Source organism: Amphimedon queenslandica, unplaced genomic scaffold (assembly GCF_000090795.2).
Source record: "Amphimedon queenslandica unplaced genomic scaffold, v1.1 AMPQUscaffold_13388, whole genome shotgun sequence".
In the NCBI taxonomy this organism is placed as follows: domain Eukaryota; kingdom Metazoa; phylum Porifera; class Demospongiae; order Haplosclerida; family Niphatidae; genus Amphimedon; species Amphimedon queenslandica.
The window spans coordinates 74,001-79,121 of record NW_003546376.1 but is presented as its reverse complement, the minus strand read 5'-3'; positions in this window follow the sequence as shown (position 1 = coordinate 79,121).

Here is a 5,121-nt window from a genome sequence, read left to right as displayed (position 1 = left end):
GGATAGCTCGTTGCTACTTTAGGATCATTGCAGCAGCTCTATACTTATAGTCATACAATTACTAAGTTCGTAGCAGAAATTGACGATTGTAGTAATCAATTTACTTTCGTGGCATTGACATAACTGGACAAAAAAAGGAACTGGATGTGACAAGGATCTCACGCTAAATAATTAAAGGAATCTCTTCAAAGGCGCTTTAAAGTTGGTAGCATTTTTTAAGACTTTAATATTATTGACCTCACAAATAGGCCAGCAAGTGGAACTGAACAAAGTTTCATATCAGAGTATGAGCTACAGGAAGTTACACACATATTGCCACACTATGAGTTACTTTTGCCACAATAATTATCTCAGCAAATCCTTCATCAGTGGCTACGTTTAAAATTACTTGTCTGTAACACGTTGCCTTCTCTTGACTGAAATTTCTTTGATATGTGGCCAACTTTTTCAAAAAGTGACATTGGCAGTTTCTAACACATCTTAAAAGTAGTTTTAATATGCTCTCTTCTACACATAAACACTGCTGTGCGCGAAAGAGGATTCTCTATTACCAAAAGCCAAAAAATATTAAAGTTATCAAACAATTCACTAAATTCCCTAAAGTGTATTTCAGTCAATGGCCCTACACTTGAGGAAGGTGATCCCCAACCAGCAGTAACCTACTGGTCCATGGTATGTCAACAAAGGCCATTCTTTAGAAAAGGGAACCGCTTTGCTACAAATGAAACGATTCTGAATTTGAGTAGGAAATGTCAGATAATGAGATTTTTGAAAACAGAATAATTTGTATCAGACAATAAATCAAGTGATGTGCATAAGTGGATAGTTATTTAGTTTGAGTTTTTGATTGTTTTCATTAGAAATATTGAATAATAAAAATTATTAAAAGTCAATAATAGTTTTACTGCTCATAGCTCATCAAGACTAAGATATTTATATTACTTGCTGCTCATTTTGCTCACTCAGAAAAAATTTATTTCCAATGCTCACTCAGAAAAAATTTATTTCCAACCCTGTCTGCAACAATCTACAACTGCCTTATTCTAGATGCATCAGAATGACATGAACTACTAGGGCACTCAAAGGAATAACAAAAGCTACTCCATGCCTGACCTGTAAGAACAATGCCACCGTGCCTTGTCTGCCTTAGCCACAGCACCTAAGTGAATAAAGAAGTGGCTTCTACTATTGTTGTGCTAGTTCTTAACTTATAGATAGCTCTAGTTATAGTTCTAGTTCCAACGTTGTAGTTTAAATAGTTCTAGTTTTAGTTCTAGTTCCAACATCAGAGTGTAGATAGTTCTAGTTTTAGGTCTAGTTTCGACCTTGTAGTTTAAGTAGTTGTAGTGTTAGTTCTAGTATAAATAGTTCCAGTTTCAGTTCTAGTGCTAACCTTGTAGTTAAAATAGTTCTAGTCCTCTGCTATAGTTTAATTTTTAGTTGTATAGTTAGAACAGTAAAATATTTTTAAAGGAAACTTTATTATAATCAAATGAAGTTTGTTTTTTACAAAGCATGGTTTCTCTTTTCAGATTCTGCTAATTTAAACAATTTCTCTTTCCTTTTGTAACTTCCCCACTTGCTGAAAAAACTCGTTCCACTGGGGCAGTTGAGGCAGGAGTACAGAGAATGCCAGATGCCACTGGAAAGAGCAATGGATACACATCCTTCTTTTGTAACCAATAGTCCAAGGGGTCGAAACTTCTGCAACTGTGCCTACTGTCTAAATACTTTTGAATCTCTTCATCGTTGCTAGAAAGTTATACAACTAGACTTGTATTATTTTCTTCTTAGTCTAGCAAGTCACATACAAGACTCAAGTGCTTAAATTGCTTTGTTGGTGGCAGTGGTAGATTTTCTTCTCATTCAACTTGAGGCTGAAATAATGGTGTAAGATGACATACCTCATCGGAATTGTCACTAGAGTCAGATGGCATTATCAGCTACAATAGGTTTTGCTGCATCCACTTGAGTAGAAGTATATTCCTATAGGCAGGATTTAGCAGAGTTACAGAAACAAACCTTTCAAGCTCCTTCAGAAGAGCCTTGGCAACAATTGAAATACCAGTTAGTATGGACATCTGTACAAAATGAAATAATAGACTAAGTGATAAGGTAATATATCTTTTAACAAACCTTCTTGAAATGAAGTTTTAGTTCCTTCAGTACTGGTACCAACACTGCAATGCTTATAGTTGTTTCACTGCTTGTCAAATTCGTATGGCGAGCAAAGGGTTTCAGCAAAGTTTCTACATAGGACAAGTTCTTCCATTGTGCTTCATTAAGGTTTTCCTGCTCTAACTCTTTTACTACAGTAGTTAAGTGCTCCCTGACTTCAAGCATATGACATCACAAAAAAACAATCCCATCTTTTCGGGTAATTCTTCACTAGTTTTTTCCCTGCCAGCTCTACTAGTCGCTTTGTTGCTTTACAGGACTTGGTAACTTTTCTCACAATATCCAAAGCCGGATTTACATCAGATTTGAATGCTGGTGCAGATTCAAAAACTTTTACCACCAATTGCGAAGTGTGCACAAAGCAACTGGTACTTTTCCAAGCTTTAAAAGCATAGTGGTGATTATTCTCGCATCCATCAAAGTTGATTACATCAGAATAAGAACCTTATTCCATTTAATCAAGCTCATCTTTTTCTTCTATTCAAACTGCAAATAATTCTTCGCTTTCTTCTTTGATAATGATGTCATTTAGTACCAGTAATATCATCCTCAGAATCATCACTGCCCTTCTCTTCATTGTTACAGTTTGTTTTAAAAGCAGCAAACATGTTACTTCCATTGTATGTAAGCACTCGAAATAACTTATGACCAGACATTAACTAGTCATCAAGGATCTTCTGAAGTAAATCTGCAATTCTACTGCCAGTGTGTGGAGATGGGAATCTTCTTAATGTCGTGCAAGTAGAATGACAAGTATTGGAATCTGTTACAAGAAAATGTGCCGTCACACAATGAAAAGATGCTGTCATGCCTGGTTTCGACCAAATATCAGCCCAAATACTAAAGAATTTTGCTTTTTCTGAAAGAGATCAAATCTTTGCCTTTATATGACTTCTTTCTGATATCTTCAGAAGCAGGTTTTTGATGTGGTACTAGATATATCCCATCCATTCATGAAGTAGCTCAAGGAACTCTTCATTATCAACGAGAGACAAAGGCACATTTGTAGCTCCAATGAAAGTAGCTAACTTTTTTAGTGATAGTTATGTTTCTGATGAGTCTTTATCATGCTAGCGTTGTGGGTTGTTTGTACTTTCCACAGTTCTTTGCAATTGTGATGAACATCGTGTCAGGTTCTTCTTACAAGGTTTAGCTGTTCCCTTGACCTTCTCTGCTGCAATACATTCTTCATAATCCTTCTTGTGTTTATTTTGTGGGTGCTTTTTAAGTTGGTAGGAAACATTCCTTTCAGAGTTTTACTACAATGACTCTCAGACTGGACTTTGTTAACTAAAACCAAACATTTACTAGTGTCTTTCTTCCGCTTTGTGGTAGCTAAAATATTGCCAGACATTACTTCTAATATTACCGGGTTACTAAGCAGGATTCACCCCCAAACAAGATGGCTGCCACGACATTTGCAGCCTTGCTATACCGGGAAAACGAGCTCCTATGCTTACCAGACTTCTTAGAGGACCTTACGTTGACCAGAGGATTCCAATGGTACCACTCTAGACCTTTTCTGGGAGAAATATTAAAATCTGCAAAAAGGCCGTTTTGTTCAGTTACCTTTTTTCATCTTCATCATGATCTCCTGTCAATCCTGTTGTCGGTCGATATATCAATCTTGCCTGGTGATAGAAGGCTAATTATTACACCATTCTACTCCAACAGGGTATGTGCAGGTCCTTTTCCCCTAGAATCATTTTCCAAGAAAGCAATAAGTGATACTGTGACTGTTAGATCATACCAGCTTACCTTATGCCACCATTTTGTTAATTAAAGAACCATATGCTCCAAAATTTGGGTGTGGTCGTGCATGCTCAGATCTCAGAACTGGGAACAGCAAGTAGTTTTACCTAGCTATAGGCTAGCTATGCATGGAATCAAGTTGCAGTACTTAGTGCAGGTTTCTAGCTAAGAGAAGGTATTAATCTTGCATGTATCAAGTGTGTAATGAATTATTTTATTTCAAAAACAAGAAACAATTAATTAATGTTTATAATACTAGTGATAATATGAACTTGACAACAGCTACAGGATTGTGGGAAAGATAGAGCTTCTTGAACAAGGATTCATATTAAGACTAAAGTATTCATTTCACTTATCATCAGTATAGTAGCTATATTTTAATATCTATTCAATTCAATCAGTGCTGTTTCTCATAAATGCTGTAAATTATAACAATGATGACAATAATAAATTTATTGTTTGTGTAGAATCAAAAAGTATCATAATTGTAACTGAAAAAATATTATAAATATTATTAAAAAATAAACACCAAAAAGAGCATAAAAAATTTTAAAAAACAAGATTGAGTAGGATTCTGAACGGCCAACGAAAATATGAAATGAAAACCCTACTCTGGTTATGCAAATTCTACTTTACGTTGTAAGGTGATCTATAACTTTTAAATAAGAACATTAAAAGTACAATGTAGAGTAGAATTTGCGTCACGAGAGTAGGACTTTCATTTCGTAATTTCATTGTTCCTTCGGAATCCTACTCTATCTTGTTTCTTAAATTTTTTTCTCTACTAGCTATCACTACTTTTGCTAGAAATATGTGACCAGATATGAGAAAACAAAGCTATCTGCGAGATTTTGGTAAAATCAGTTTTTTGTACTCACAGATAGAGAAAAAATGTTCCTTTTCCGCGATATCCCGTGTATGACAATGCGCGATAAAATTTGGAAGTCAGGGATGCTGTTTTGAAGATTGCTCTTGAATACAAGTACAGAGAAAAACCATTTTAAGTAATTTTCAATGTTTCTGTGTCATGCCTGTTCATGTAGTCAATGAAACCACTCCCACCACGTAAAACCACACCCAAATCAATTAATAAATGGGAATGAAGAAAGAAGCACTTTTGACTTGCTTTTCACAGGATTTGAACTATCTGTTCTTGTATAATGGACCATCTTAAGAGTTGTCTAAAGCCCT